This window comes from Schistocerca serialis, chromosome 7, assembly GCF_023864345.2.
Source record: "Schistocerca serialis cubense isolate TAMUIC-IGC-003099 chromosome 7, iqSchSeri2.2, whole genome shotgun sequence".
In the NCBI taxonomy this organism is placed as follows: domain Eukaryota; kingdom Metazoa; phylum Arthropoda; class Insecta; order Orthoptera; family Acrididae; genus Schistocerca; species Schistocerca serialis.
Genome location: NC_064644.1, coordinates 336,760,492 through 336,777,745, shown reverse-complemented (window position 1 = coordinate 336,777,745; position 17,254 = coordinate 336,760,492). Strand labels below are relative to the sequence as shown.

At 41.5% G+C, this 17,254-nt stretch overlaps 1 protein-coding gene across 1 annotated transcript in view; it reads left to right on the top strand.

Annotated features, from left to right (window-relative positions):
• The window catches only part of LOC126412536 (nose resistant to fluoxetine protein 6-like), a 331,497-nt gene that overhangs the window by 204,499 nt on the left and 109,744 nt on the right, over window positions 1-17,254 (top strand). The gene's annotated exons all lie outside the window — the stretch shown is intronic.

The following is a 17,254-nucleotide window of genomic DNA, read 5'->3' as shown; positions in this document are numbered from 1 at the left end:
CGGCATTATGGGAGGAAGGATAATTGGCCCCCATTTTATCGATAGCAATCTAAATGGTGCAATGTATGCTGATTTCCTACGTAATGCTCTACCGATGTTACTACAAGGTGTTTCACTGCATGACAGAATGGCGATGTACTTCCAACATGATGGATGTCTGGCACATAGCTCGCGTGCGGTTGAAATGGTATTTAATAGCATATTTCATGACAGGTGGATTGGTCGTCGCAGCACCATAACATGGCCTGCACGTTCACCGGATCTGACGTCCCCGGATTTCTTTCTGTGGGGAAAGTTGAAGGATATTTGCTATCGTGATCCACCGACAACGCCTGACAACATGCGTCATCGCATTGTCAATGCATGTGCGAACATTATGGAAGGCGAACTACTCGCTGTTGAGAGGAATGTCGTTACACGTATTGCCAAATGCATTGATGTTGACGGACATCATTTTGAGCAATTATTGCATTAATGTGGTATTTACAGATAATCACGCTGCAACAGCATGCGTTCTCAGAAATGATAAGTTCGTAAAGGTACATGTATCACATTGGAACAATCGAAATAAAATATTCAAACTTACCTACGTTCTGTATTTTAATTTAAAAAACCTACCTGTTACCAACTGTTCGTCTAAAATTGTGAGCCATATGATTGTGACTATTACAGCGCCATCTATCACAAAGCGAAAAATGTGGTTCAACTAAAACATTCGTATTTCTTTACGTACTACACAAATGTGTAATAAAACATGGGGGTTCCTATTTTAAAAAAACGCCGTAGATATCCGTTTGACCTATGGCAGCGCCATCTAGCGGGCCAACCATAGCGCCATGTGGTTTCCCCCTTCAAGCTAGACAAGTTTCGTTCTTTGTAGTTTTTTCCTTTGACGCTTATTCCGTGAGATGTTTGGCTCGGTCACGATCAATGGGCCACCCTGTTTAAACACGAGCTCAATCATGCTATCTTATCTGCTAACGTAAGAGAACTGGACAGGAAGTGCTGGGGAGGTATGGTCTGTCTGTAAACTGAAAACTGAGCAGCATTCGTGTTGGCGGAAATCGCCTTTTCCGGTAAACGCTAAAACTGACGTACAGGACGACTAAGAATCAGTTCCTTCTCTATTGATGTAGAACAGTGTACAGAGATTTACGTGGATACTGTCCATATGCATTTCGTGCTTTAGCGTTATTGGTAACTCATAACTGCATTTCATCAAGTGTTAGTGCATTATATGGAAAATAAACACCCCAGGCGTGTCTGCACACGGCGTTAAATAGTGATTCATAAGGCGCGCTGTGGAGGGACGTTGTTGTTGTTGTTGTTGTTGTGGGCTTCAGTCCTGAGACTGGTTTGATGCAACTCTCCATGCTACTCTATCCTGTACAAGCATCTTCATCTCCCAGTACCTACCGCAACCTACGTCCTTCTGAATCTGCTTAGTGCCGGCCGCGGTGGTCTAGCGGTTCTAGGCGCTCAGTCAGGAACCGCGCGACTGCTACGGTCGCAGGTTCGAATCCTGCCTCGGGCATGGATGTGTGTGATGTCCTTAGGTTAGTTAGGTTTAAGTAGTTCTAAGTTCTAGGGGACTAATGACCATAGATGTTAAGTCCCATAGTGCTCAGAGTCATTTGAACCATTTGAATCTGCTTAGTGTATTCATCTCTTGGTCTCCCTCTACGATTTTTACCCTCCACGCGGCCCTCCAATACTAAATTGGTGATCCCTTGATGCCTCAGAACATGTCGTACCAATCGATCCCTTCTTCTAGTCAAGTTGTGCGACAAACTTCTCTTCTCCCCAATCCTATTCAATTCTTCCTCATTAGTTATGTGATCTACCCACCTAATCTTCAGCATTCTTCTGTAGCACCACATTTCAAAAGCTTCTATTCTCTTCTTGTCCAAACTATTTATCGTCCATGTTTCACTTCCATGCATGGCTACACTCTATACAAATACTTTCAGAAACGACTTCCTCACACTTAAATCTATACTCGATGTTAACAAATTTCTCTTCTTCAGAAACGCTTTCCTTGCCATTGCTAGTCAACATTATATATCCTCTCTACTTCGACCATCATCAGTTATTTTGCTCCCCAAATAGCAAAACTCCTTTACTACTTTAAGTGTCTCATTTCCTAATCTAATTCCATCAGTATCACCCGACTTAATTCGACTACATTCCATTATCCTCGTTTTGCTTTTATTGATGTTCATCTTATATCCTCCTTTCAAGTCACTGTCCATTTCGTTCAACTGCTCTTCCAAGTCCTTTGCTGTCTCTGATACAATTACAATGTCATCGGCGAACTTCAAAGTTTTTATTTCTTCTCCATGGATTTTAATACCTACTCCGAATTTTTCTTTCGTTTCCTTCACTGCTTGCTCAATATACAGATTGAATAACATCGGGGATAGGCTACAGCCCTGTCTCACTCCCTTCCCAACCACTGCTTCCCTTTCATGCCCCTCGACTCTTATAACTGCCATCTGGTTTCTGTACAAATTGTAAATAGCCTGTCGCTCCCTGTATTTTACCCCTGCCACCTTTAGAATTTGAAAGAGAGTATTCCAGTCAACATTGTCAAAAGCTTGCTCTAAGTCTACAAGTGCTAGAAACGTAGGTTTGCCCTTACTTAATCTAGCTTCTAAGATGAGTCGTAGGGTCAGTATTGCCTCACGTGTTCCAACATTTCTACGGAATCCAAATTGATCTTCCCCGAGGTCGGCTCCTACTAGTTTTTCCATTCTTCTGTAAAGAATTTGCATTAGTATTTTGCAGCTGTGACTTATTAAACTGATAGTTCGGTAATTTTCACATCTGTTAACACCTGCTTTCTTTGGGATTGGAATTATTATATTCTTCTTGAAGTCTGAGGGTATTTCGCCTGTTTCATACATCTTGCTCACCAGATGGCAGAGTTTTCTCAGGACTGGCTCTCCCAAGGCCGTCAGTAGTTCCAATGGAATGTTGTTTACTCCAGGGGCCTTGTTTCGACTCAGGTCTTTCAGTGCTCTGTCAAACTCTTCACGCAGTATCATATCTCCCATTTCATCTTCATCTACATCCTCTTCCATTTCCATAATATTGTCCTCAAGTACATCGCCCTTGTATAAACCTTCTATATACTCCTTCCACCTTTCTGCTTTCCCTTCTTTGCTTCTGATCTCTTGATGTTCATGCAAGTGGTTCTCTTATCTCCAAAGGTCTCTTTAATTTTCCTGTAGGCAGTATCTATCTTACCCCTAGTGAGATAAGCCTCTACATCCTTACATTTGTCCTCTAGCCATCCCTGCTTAGCCATTTTGTACTTCCTGTCGATCTCATTTTTGAGACGTTTGTATTCCTTTTTGCCTGCTTCATTTACTGCATTTTATATTTTCTCCTTTCATCAATTAAATTCGATATATCTTCTGTTACCCAAGGATTTCTACTAGCCCTCGTCTTTTTACCTACTTGATCCTCTGCTGCCTTCACTACTTCATCCCTCAAAGCTACCCATTCTTCTTCTACTGTATTTCTTTCCCCCGTTCCTGTCAATTGTTCCCTTATGCTCTCCCTGAAACTCTGTACAACCTCTGATTTAGTCAGTTTATCCAGGTCCCATCTCCTTAAATTCCCACCTTTTTGCAGTTTCTTCAGTTTTAATCTACAGGTCATAACCAATAGATTGTGGTCAGAGTCCACATCTGCCCCTGGAAATGTCTTACAATTTAAAACCTGGTTTCTAAATCTCTGTCTTACCATTAGATAATCTATCTGAAACCTGTCAGTATTTCCAGGCTTCTTCCATGTATACAGCCTTCTTTTATGATTCTTGAACCAAGTGTTAGCTATGATTAAGTCGTGCTCTGTGCAAAATTCTACCAGGCGGCTTCCTCTTTCATTTCTTAGCCCCAATCCATATTCACCTACTACGTTTCCTTCTCTCCCGTTTCCTACTACCGAATTCCAGTCACCCATGACTATTAAATTTTCGTCACCCTTCACTATCTGAATAATTTCTCTTATTTCATCATACATTTCTTCAATTTCTTCATCATCTGCAGAGCTAGTTGGCATATAAACTTGTACTACTGTAGTAGGCGTGGGCTTCGTATCTATCTTGGCCACAATAATGCGTTCACTATGCTGTTTGTAGTAGCTTACCCGCATTCCTATTTTCCTATTCATTAGTAAACCTACTCCTGCATTACCCCTATTTGATTTCGTGTTTATAACTCTGTAGTCACCTGACCAGAAGTCTTGTTCCTCCTGCCACCGAACTTCACTAATTCCCACTATATCTCACTTTAACCTATCCATTTCCCTTTTTAAATTTTCTAACCTACCTGCCCGATTAAGGGATCTGACATTCCACGCTCCGATCCGTAGAACGCCGGTTTTCTTTGTCCTGATAATGACATCCTCTTGAGTAGTCCCCGCCCAGAGATCCGAATGGGGGACTATTTTACCTCCGTAATATTTTACCCAAGAGGACACCATCATCATTTAACCATACAGTAAAGCTGCATGCCCTCGGGAAAAATTACGGCCGTAGTTTCCCCTTGCTTTCAGCCGTTCGCAGTACCAGCACAGCTAGGCCGTTTTGGTTAGTGTTACAAGGCCAGATCAGTGAATCATCCAGACTGTTGCCCCTGCAACTACTGAAAAGGCTGCTGCCCCTCTTCAAGAACCACACGTTTGTCTGGCCTCTCAACAGATACCCCTCCGTTGTGGTTGCACCTACGGTACGGCCATCTGTATCGCTGAGGCACGAAAGCCTCCCCACCAACGGCAAGGTCCATGGTTCATGGGGGGGGGGGGGGGGGGGGGGAGGAGGGGCGATATAAAATAGTAAAACACCCTTAGTTGCGTCTTGCGATGTAGTGGGTTAGAGCACCTGCGCGCTTTTCAGTTTACAGACCTATGAAGGAGAGAAGCACAAGACTACAATCCAGCGTCCTACCTTCCCTCACACTTCTGACTTACACACTCACTTTTCCACCTTCCCCTCCCCTTTCCCCTCCCCAGAACACAATTTATCCCTTAATACGATTCTTCTACACTTAGATGCGGTACACACATATATTGTCTGTGTATTTGTTCATAACCCAGTTAATTTGACAATAATCATCAGTTTTTATCATCAAAAGACAATTTTGTATAATCTGCCATTTTTTCTTCCCTGCAACGCGGAAGCTATTACCACCAGCAAAATAAGGATGAGACCCTTTTTCTAAGAAATTTAATGCAGTTTTCATTTTGTACCACGGAACATTTTCACTAGAAGCCGCGGTTTTCAAGTTGTTTAACAAAAACATTAGGAAGTGACACTTAAATGTACCCACTCGCCCTCCACTCACACACAATCTTTCAGGATTTTCAGTATCCTGTTCATTTCACTCCCGCTTCTACTGTACAAAAATTTGCAACTACACAAATTTTTCCCCTAATTTGCCTTCTATGACGGGTCTAGCTGAGAACTTGTTCAGAGCGTCGAGAATATACAATTTTATGATAAGATGAACAAGAATGGTAGTTGGCGTTAGATGCATGGGCATTCCATTTCGGAAATCGTTAGGGAATTCAATATCCTGAGACCCACAGTGTCAAGAGTGTGCCGAGAATACCAATTTTCAGACATTACCTATCACCATGGACAACGTAGGGGCCGATGGACTTCACTTAACGACCGACAGCAGCGACGTTTGCGTAGAGTTGGCAGTGCTGACAGACAAGCAACACTGTGTGAAATAACCGCAGAAATCAATGTGGGACGTACAGCGAACGTATCTGTCAGGATACGGCAGCAGAAAACCGATGCGAATGACTTTGCTAACAGCACGACGTCACCTGCAGCTCGTGACAATATCGGTTGAACCTAGACGACTGGAAAACCGTAAACTGGTCAGATGAGTACCGATTTTAGTTGGTAAGAGCTGATGGTAGGTCTCGAGTGTGACGCAGACCACACGAAGCCATGTACCCAGTTTGTCAACAAGGCAGTGTGCAAGCTGGTAGTGGCTCAATAATGGTATGAGGTGTGTGTACTTGGATGATTGACTGGATGTGGTTATGTTCGGCTACTTGGAGACCATTTGCAACCATTCATGGACTTCATGTTCCCAAACAACGACGAAATTTTTAATTGGTGACGATGCGTCATGTCACCGGGCCCCAGTTGTTCGCGATTGGTTTGAAGAGCATTCTGTACAGTTCGAGCCAATGATTTGGTCACCCCGATCGCCCGACATGAATCTCACCGGACATTTATAGGACATGATCGAGAGGTCAATTCGTGCACAAAATCCTGCACTGGCAACACTTTCACGGTTTTGGACGGCTTTGGAAGCAACATACCTCAGAGGGCTTCCAACGGCTTGTGCCACTTCGAATTGCTGCACTATTCCAGGCAAAATTAGGTCCTACACGATTTTAGTATGTATCGCATAACATTTGTTGCCTCAGTGCACATAACCAGAATAAATGCTACTTTCACTTCAGTTACAAATTTTACAATCTTTCTCGTGTTTTTCTCCTGCAAATGGTAACAGAAAAATTTAGTGCTTCAGAAGCACTTCGTGTCTTTCGTACATGCATGTATGCTGCAGGACGCAGACAAGTATTTCCAAGGTCGTTCCCCAAATCTGTCACCTTGTACATGTATCTGCGTTGTAAATATAAACTTCATGCAGTTCCCATAAGTACAGATAATTCTCTTGAAAACTCGGTGTTTAATGCTGTATTGAAGAAAATATATTTTCGCATATAGAATACCAAATACACCAAAATTTACATTGTTGGACTAAGATTTAGTGCCGTTCCACATTTTAATATCAGTTTATATTTAATGATGGTATACGTGATATTTATTAGTAGTGGTATTGTGGGCAAACGATGTCAGCATCATTCAAGAGACATCTGAACAGTTTACTACATTTGATTTTACGAATTACATATATTTATAGGTGTGTCGAATTATTAGTTGTACTGGCTGTTGATAGAATCTTTCTTCTACGAAAAAATATTTGCACCATTTGACTGTCTAGATTTCGGCCTTAGACCGTTTTCAAGTGTCATACTGAAATGTTAAAAGTGATGATGATGAGGTCCCATACTCCGAGGAGCGTAAGGGACGATGCGGGAGACACGCACCGCCGTACTAGGCAAGGTCCTAGTGGAGGTGGTTTGCCATTGCCTTCCTCCGACCGTAATGGGGATGAATGATGATGATGAAGACGACACAACAACACCCAGTCATCTCGAGGCAGGAAAATCCCTGACCCCGCGGGGAATCTAACCCGGAACTCCGTGCGCGGGAAGCGAGAACGCTACCACAAGACCACGAGCTGTAAAAAGTACAAGTAAGAAAAACCAGAGCAAATATACAAAAGCTAAAAATTACTGTGTAAATTATATGATTTGTTAACATTACTTACACGTCAAAAATCCTATCTTTTGTGAAACTCAAGTCATCGTCGCAAATTACATATCAGGTAATATGAACCACTTGTCGCATACGTACGTGTGAGAATACAACTGCGATACATAAAAATGCTGAAAAATTTGCATGTCTGCCAAATGTAGTGAAACTGTGATGTAAATTACACGCCCAAAACACACGTATAAGCTTTATTTCACTGTATCTAAACACCAAGTAACTCATATGACTATGGCTCTAGAAGGCCGAACCGCTCAATAACCCTGGATTCGGTGTGGGGCGGCTATGGGGTGGGTGGACTGCTGTGGCACGTTGTGGGGTTGTGGACCACTGAGGGCTACAGCGGGACGAGGCCTCTCCGTCGTTTCTAGGTGCCCAGTTCAATACACAATGGTCCAGAAAAAGGATAAAAAGATCATTAATAAAAAATATAAAAAGTCATTAATACAATCATTTGAAATAATGCTAGCTGTAGTTTACAGGTTATGTGTTTGTGCATAGGCTTCCGCGCACAGGATTCCACTTTCGGACCACATTTCCCCCACCGTGTGGTGCCCATTCACAGTGGAGCCCCCACCACTATAGAGAGTGAATGGTTTTTTTTTCACGCTAGTGTAACCTCACTGGTAAAACAGCTCAAAATAATCGATTTTCGATTTTTTATTCATATTACTTCATGAAATAAACGTAGAAGTCAAACAAAGATTGAAAAATTTTCTCATTTCTGTTTCAAAACACATAGAACGAAGAAATATTAAATAAGCAAATAAAAAGAAAGAGAGTAATTTCATGTCACTCTCCTGGAAGGAGAAGAAGAGGAAAGATCGAGGCGTTTGGCGACAGAGATGTGAGATGCGGCGACAGCTGTAGGATCTCCCCAACGGGAAAGGAAGGATAACAGAATATTTAGTCCATCCACCGTTCGCTGTTTTTCTCGAAACTGAATAAATGGTTGAATGCTAAAAAGAAACACCAGTATTCTCCTATTAATTTTTTGAAACTCTGCTCAAAAATCATGTTGTAATCGGGTATTATACATTTGTGTATTACGAATGGTGAATGCTAAGGGTGAAAACTGAGGCTGAAGAATTCTGTATTTTGTATTAATTTTTCCGTTTCGATGGGCTATAAGCAGATAAAGGCATACTGTATAGACGCAGGCTACTTTCTATTTTTTTATATTATGAATGAATTGGTAAGTTTTTGATTTATCTCTGTTGCCGTAATTTCCTTCCTCTTTTATCATTTCATAAAAATTGCAGACACGCCTTTAATCTTTTAAAGCAAACAAAGCATTGTACTTCACTGTTTCGTCACTTCGTAAAAATATTTCCTGACTAGGATTGTTGTCATTCTGCAATACAACGGATGTCTGGCGACGACAGCGAGAAACTACCGTATAGACCAGGTGGGGGCAAGTGTCGCACGCCGCAGGTACACACGTACTAAGCCACGACATACAGCAACTGGGTCATTATTGTCTTAGCAACGCTGTACCAATTTTTACGCCCTGTGCTTGTTGCTCGTTTCTATCGGGATTGTTATTAAAATAGCACTGCTCGCTTTTTCCTTTTCTTATAAATAACGCACTACTCCAAACTAATGCAAATTTTATGTACAAAAATTACTCCCTTTTTTCTAAAAAAAAGGATTTAATTCGAACTGTTACTATGGCCAATTGTTACTTCAGTTTTCTACTCGGTTATAAGTAAAAAAATAAAAAACACATGTTATAACAAAAGCCAAACAAATACGGAAAATACCGATTATTCAGAACTAAAATACCGGTATCGTGTGTAACAGGTCGGTTTTCCCCATCGCTACCCACAACCGTTGTCCCACCCCTACGGCACCATCTGTGCATTCGCCTCTTTCCACCAATGGCAAGAAAAAAAGCAAACGCCAATCAAGGTGGTCTGTTTCCACCAATAACAACAAAGGATGCAAACACCAACAAAGGAAGTGTAACGACTTTCCTCCTCATCCTCTATGCCCCATCAGCTCACGAAAACATCTTCTCCAACTAGCATGTAAAAATTAAAGTTTTCCTCATTCAGCAGTAAGTAAAACACCCTGAGGAAGCCGTTTCCATCAATGGCCGAAACGTCGTAGGAATTTTACATATTCACAATATTGTAACGTAACCCTGAAGAATTTTATGGACGAAAACATTGACTGTTTGCCTAACGCCCAATGGAACTAACTGTTATCATTCCCATCACAGACGTGAATGAAAAAAATAAGTTAATCAATAAAAACTTGGGATCTCATCCTTTTTACTATATTTTTGCATAGAGCCATGAACTGATTACTTTTGCAAACGTCATAGAAATTTTTTTTACAAGTTTCGTACAAACAGAGTAGATGAGTAAGTGGCTACATGTACGCCTTTATGATATGTGTATATGTGTACTTAGTAAAACAACAGAATTTACAGTTTTTGTGTAAACAGAGAGCAGATATATTTCATTTATACATAAGTGATAACATATACATGGTACAAATACCGGAATATCTATAAAGGGCTACAGAATTCGATATTACATCGTAATTATTATAAATGTTCAGATTTCATACAACAAAATATAAAGAGATTTCAATTTAGTTTAGCATTTATATTCACTCACAGAGTATAAGCACTTGTCAATCAAGAATGATTCCTGTTTCACTTTGAATAAGTTACCTTTGTGACACCTTATAGAGCTTGGCAGTTTTTATGCCATATCTGTCCGTTAATGCACAGACAGCGGTCTGCTGTTATCGGCTTATTTCTTTGTTTGTAATGGCAGCATTTCTTTCTTGTATTATTGATATACATATCAGGGCACTTGACTGACTTGTTTTTATGTTTCACAAAAAAACGTAATTCATTTGTAAAAACAGTGAGTAGACAGTGAGATACTAATGATGTAAAAAGATTTCATTCTGGGAGTCTGTATCCTATTTCATGGATTGCTCTTTTCTGCAAGATTAATATTCTGTTCAAAGTATGTTAGCAGCACAGCCCCATATTTCTACCCCATCATTAATCTGAGGCAAAAATTGTCCCATAATAAATTGTTTTTAATGTTTGTTCAGAAACTACTTCTGACAACTGGCTAATTATATGTAGTGATTTTATTACATATAAAACTGATATGGTTTACCCACTGTAGATTTCATCTAGGTAAATACCGAAAAAATTACAGTTTTCTGTATCTACTGCTTCAATTCCACCTATATTACTAACAGAGGTTTGGTGTGAATTTGTAGGTTTAAATGGCAATAACTATGATTTGCTGATATTAACCTTCCATCCTTGATACTGGAAATAGTCCCTCGGTTGAAACCAGTGTTAAGTCGTCATTTTGTTTGCCAACAAATAACAGTGAGGTTGAAAATAAATAAATCGCCAGGTCCTGATGGGATTCCAGTTCGGTTTTACAGAGAGTACTCTACTGCATTGGCTCCTTAATTAGCTTGCATTTATCACGAATCTCTTGCCCAACGTAAAGTCCCGAGCGACTGGAAAAAAGCGCAGGTGACGCCTGTGTATAACAAGGGAAGAAGGAGGATCCTCTAAATTACAGACCAATATCCTTAACATCGGTTTGTTGCAGGATTCTCGAACATATTCTCAGTTCGAATATAATGAATTTCCTTGAGACAGAGAAGTTGCTGGCCATGCATCAGCACGGCTTTAGAAAGCATCGCTCCTGCGAAACGCAACTCTCCCTTTTTTCACATGATATCTTGCGAACCATGGATGAAGGGTATCAGACGGATGCCATATTCCTTGACTTCCGGAAAGCGTTTGACTCGGTGCCCCACGGCAGACTCCTAACTAAAGTACGAGCATATGGGATTGGTTCCCAAGTATGTGAGTGGCTCGAAGACTTCTTAAGTAACAGAACCCAGTACGTTGTCCTCGATGGTGAGTGTACATCGGAGGTGAGGGTATCATCTGGAGTGCCCAAGGCAAGTGTGGTAGGTCCGCTGTTGTTTTCTATCTACATAAATGATCTTTTGGATAGGGTGGATAGCAATGTGCGCCTGTTTGCTGATGATGCTGTGGTGCACGGGAAGGTGTCGTCGTTGAGTGACTGTAGGAGGATACAAGATGACTCTGAGCACTATGGGACTTTACATCTGTGGTCATCAGTCCCCTAGAACTTATAACTTCTTTAACCTAACCTAACCTAAGGACATCACACACATCCATGCCTGAGGCAGGATTCGAACCTGCTACCGTAGCGGTCACGTGGTTCCAGACTGCAGCGCCTAGAACCGCACGGCCACAACGGCCGGCCTTGTGACTGGTGTAAAGAGTGACAGCTAACTCTAAATATAGACAAATGTAAATTAATGCAGATGAATAGGAAAAAGAATCCTGTAATGTTTGAATACTCCATTAGTAGTGTAGCGCTTGACACAGTCACGTCGATTAAATATTTGGGCGTAACATTGCAGAGCGATATGAAGTGGGACAAGCATGTAATGGCAGTTGTGGGGAAGGCGGATAGTCGTCTTCGGTTCATTGGTAGAATTTTGGGAAGATGTGGTTCATCTGTAAAGGAGACCGCTTATAAAACACTAATACGACCTATTCTTGAGTACTGCTCGAGAGTTTGGATCCCTATCAGGTCGGATTGAGGGAGGACATAGAAGCAATTCAGAGGCGGGCTGCTAGATTTGTTACTGGTAGGTTTGATCATCATGCGAGTGTTGCGGAAATGCTTCAGGAACTCGGATGGGAGTCTCTAGAGGAAAGGAAGCGTTCTTTTCGTGAATCGCTACTGAGGAAATTTAGAGAAACAGCATTTGAGGCTGACTGCGGTACAATTTTTCTGCCGCCAACTTACATTTCGCGGAAAGAACGCAAAGATAATATAAGAGAGATCAGGGCACGTACAGAGGCATATAGGCAGTAATTTTTCCCTCGTTCTGTTTGGGAGTGGAACAGGGAGAGAAGATGCTAGTTGTGGTACTTGGTACCCTCCGCCACACACCATATGGTGGATTGCGGAGTGTGTATGTAGATGTAGATATACGTAGGTTCCCATCTGGAACTTGAGAGGTGACTCTATAGCATTTATTTACACACGGAACAGGTAAGGGCCCAAAACTGAATCCTGGGTTCCAGCTGTGTGCCTGATTCATATCTAGACTGAAAATTTATAACCTGATCATTGATTTTGTTAGTCAGCTTTGTACATTGCTTATCGTTAATTAGGTATGTAGTCATTATTCGCATGGATTCGGCATTGATACTGTAGGCCTCAAGTTTACTCAAGAGTAACTCGTGGTTTATTGAGCCAAAGGTATTACTGAGGTCTATAAATATGCCTGGTCTTTGCATACCTTAATCAAGGGGAGCATGAAAAAACTCTGTAACTGCTTCGATAGTACTGTGATCGTTTCGAAAGCCATGCTGTGTTTCAGTTAGCAACTTATTTTGGGAAAAATAATCAGAGTTGTGTCAGCAACAAAACTTGAAATTCTTTGGTGAATTTTGGTATTAATGACATGAGTATGAAATTTGAAACCTCTTTCTTTGATCCTTTCTTATGCTATGAAACTTCCAGTTTGAATGTAAAGAATGACAGTGCTGGAAAAGCTCTTCCGTCATTTGGTTTTCAAACAGCTGAGCAAAACTTAACGTACTCAAACAGTTCTCTCTTTACTTATTCTGATCATCACTAAACTGACACACAATATTTTTTTAGCGCAAAGCAATCTTTCAATAATCCCTACAAAAGAATGACCCTGACTAACAGTAACCTATACCTTTCATGAATCACTTACTTCACAAAAATATTCGTTACTCGAACTACTGCAATACAGCGAGCGCCAATACTGCCAGCTAAATAAAAGATTCTAACTATTGAACGCACTAACTTCTGATAGGCATAGTTAGCAAATGAAAGATTTTGATAGAGAACATACACCACTGCTGGTGGCTCACCTCCAACTGCCCAACGCTACGAGCTGCTCACATCCAACAGCCCAACACTACACTAGCGAATATTCCAACAATGAGTCCAATCAGCTACAGACTGCACATAGCGCAGACAGCGATTTTCATACATAGCGCTACGTGGCGTCAACAACATAAAAACTTAAACAGCCTACTTACAACAGGTTTAACTGTGCTCCATTTCAATACATTTGGGAACTTTTGTTCTCTGACACTACAGTTAATCAGATAAGTAAGTAATTTAACTAATTCATTGTCAACATTTTTTAATAACAGCATTATACAAACCTACCCAACCTGACGAGTACTTCCTCTTTAGATTATTTATGATCCTGCCTATTTCCTACTCACTCACTTCTCTGAATTCAGAAGGTGGCCCTTCAGTGAGACAGAACTTTACCTTGCCACCCACACTTGTGGGATTAAATGGATTGACAGCTGACAGATATAAAATACCGGGGCGTTATGATTAAACCCTACCCAATTTAACACGTTATAACACGGAAACTAATTACCATACGAGTATCAAACTTGGTAGCATTAAGGTCAAGGCCATGGGAAAGAGAAATAATGCAGAATCAATTCAATTGAAACACATTTCATGTGCTGCTACGCTACATTATACTATTACATTCCGGGCCCATTACTGCTACAAAAAGGCCTCAATATGGCACCCATCAATGTCTAGAAGAGTCGTAAAGTGCAGGACTGCATTCTGCACAGCAGAACGAAACATGTCCATAGGTATGCTGGCGACCTCTCTTGATACGCTGCGTTTCATGTCAGCATATGTGTGAATGTTGCCCTGGTAAACCCTGTCCTCCAGGTAGTCTTACAACCAGAAAACACCGGGAGCGAAATCAGGTGACTGCTCTGGCCAAGCATTTGGAAACGATCGGCTGATAATTCAATGATTTTCAAATGTGGTTCAGAGAAGCAGGTGAACTTTATGAGCGATGTGCAGTGGAGCCCCAACTTGCATGAAAAGTGTTGAGTTCAATGAGTCTCTCTCCTATAGGGCAGGTATGACATGCTGTCGAAGCATATCACAGTAGCGCTGGCCAGTCGCACTGAGGGCCTTGAGGGCCAACCTCTTCAAAAAAGAATGGGCCAATGATGAATGCAGCAGTGAAGCCATACCGTACAGTGTCACATTCACCATAAGGAGGAACTTCATGCACAATGACTGGAGGTGAAGATCCCCACACTAGGCAATTCTGTGTGTTCATCTCAGCCATCAGAGAAAAATGAGCTTCCTCTGTCCATAGGATGGTTGAGGGCCAGCCCTCATCAACTTCAATCCTTACGAGAAAGTGGAGAGCTAAGTCAACACTTCATTGTGTGACCTATGGTGCAAGCTGCTGTACGATACAGATCTTGTACGGATGCCATTTGAGAATAATTTGAAGCACCTTCCGTACAGTTGACAACAGGATGTTCAACTGTCGTGACACATTACAAGCACAGCAATGTCTGCCATAGCAACAGAAATTTCACCTGTCACCTGTGGTGTAACTGGTCGTCAGCCTCAGCGACGCTCAGTTGTCCAGTTGATTTGAACTTATTCATCATGCACCGCAAAGCAGGTGGAGAAAGAGGACTCTGCGTAATCCTTTTGTTGTTGTTGTTGTTGTTGTTGTGGTCTTCAGTTCTGAGACTGGTTTGATGCAACTCTCCATGCTGCTCTATCCTGTGCAGGCTTCTTCATCTCCCAGTACCTACTGCAGCCTACATCCTTCTGAATCTGCTTTGTGTATTCATCTCTTGGTCTGCCTCTACGATTTTTACCCTCCACCCTGCCCTCCAGTACTAAATTGGTGATCCCTTGATACCTCAGAACATGTTCTACCAACCGATCCTTTCTTCTAGTCAAGTTGTGCCACAAACTCCTCTTCTCCCCAATTCTATTCAATACCTCCTCATTAGTTATGTGATCTACCCATCAAATCTTCAGCATTCTTCTGTAGCACCACATTTCGAAAGCTTCTATTCGCTTCTTGTCTAAACTATTTATCGTCCATCTTTCACTTCCATACGTGGCTACACTCCATACAAATACTTTCAGAAACGACTTCCTGACACTTAAATCAATACTCGATGTTAACAAATTTCTCTTCTTCAGAAACGCTTTCCTTGCCATTGCCAGTCTACATTTTGTATGTGCGTAATCCTTTTAGCCAGCGATATTCTCGATGTGCAGCAGTAGCATTACTGACGTTTTGATAATAAAGCTTCACCAGTAATGCCCTGCTCCTTTTGTCCAAGGTCACGTTGGCACATCAACACGTGCACTGCGACTGGTCAGTTGTGTGAGACTATGAATCACGATGACTGATCGCAGTACCCGGTGGCCATAGCTGGAACTGGAAGGGGGCGCCGTGACGCACGGAAATTATGCACCCCATACTCTGGACATTAATGCTACCAAGTTTCGTACTCGTACGGTAATTAGTTCCCATGTTATAACGTGTTAAATAGGGAAAGTAAATATCCTTGGAGTAGTGAAGGAACTTAAATCACTTAATAAAAGCAACTATTCTGGTCCAGACTGTATACCAATTAGGTTCCTTTCGGAGTATGCTGATGCATTAGCTACATACTTAACAGTCATATACAACCGTTCGCTCGACGAAAGATCCGTACCCAAAGACTGGAAAGTTGCACAGGTCACACTAATATTCAAGAAAGTTGGTAGGAGTAATCCACTAAATTACAGGCCCATTTCGTTAACATCGATATGTAGCAAGACTTTAGAACATATATTGCATTCGAACATTATGAATTACCTCGAAGAAAACGGTCTATTGACACATAGTCAACATGGGTTTAGGAAACATTGTTCCTGTGAAACACAACTACCTCTTTATTGACATGAAGTGTTGAGTGCTATTGACAAGGGATTTCAGATAGATTCCGTATTTCTGGACTTCCGGAAGGCTTTTGACACTGTACCACACAAGTGGCTCGTATTGAAATTGCGTACTTATGGAATATCGTCTCAGTTATGTGACTGGATTTGCGTTTTCCTGTCAGAGAGGACACAGTTCGTAGTAACTGACGGAAAGTCATCGAGTAAAACAGAAGTGATTTCCGGCTTTCCCCAAGGTAGTGTTATAGGCCCTTTGCTGTTCCTTGTCTATATAAACGATTTGGGAGACAATCTGAGCAGCCGTCATCGGCTGTTTGCAGATGACGCTGTCGTTTATCGACTAATAAAGTCATCAGAAGATCAAAAGAAACTGCAAAACGATTTAGAAAAAAATATCTAAGTGGTGCGAAAAGTGGCAGTTGCCCCTAAATAACGAAAAGTGTGAGGTCATCCACATGAGTGCTAAAAGGAACTCGTTAAACTTCGGTTACACGATAAATGAGTCTAATCTAAAAGCCGTAAATTCAACTAAATACCTAGGTATTACAATTAGGAACAACTTAAATTGGAAAGAACACACAGAAAATGTTGTGAGAAAGGCTAACCAAAGGCTGCGTTTTATTGGCAGGACACTTAGAAAATGTAACAAACCTACTAAGGAGACTGCCTACACTACGCTTGTCCGTCCTCTTTTAGAATACTGCTGCGCGGTGTGGGATCCTTACCAGATAGGACTGACGGAGTACATCGAGAAAGTTCAAAGAAAGGCAGCACGTTTTGTATTATCGCGAAATATGGGAGAGAGTGTCACAGAAATGATACAGGATTTGGGCTGGAAATCGTTAAAAGAAAGGCGTTTTTCGTTGCGACGGAATCTTCTCACGAAATTCCAATCACCAATTTTCTCCCTCGAATGCGAAATTATTTTGTTGACACCGACCTACACAGGGAGGAACGATCACCACGATAAAATAAGGGAAAGCAGAGCTCGTACGGAAAT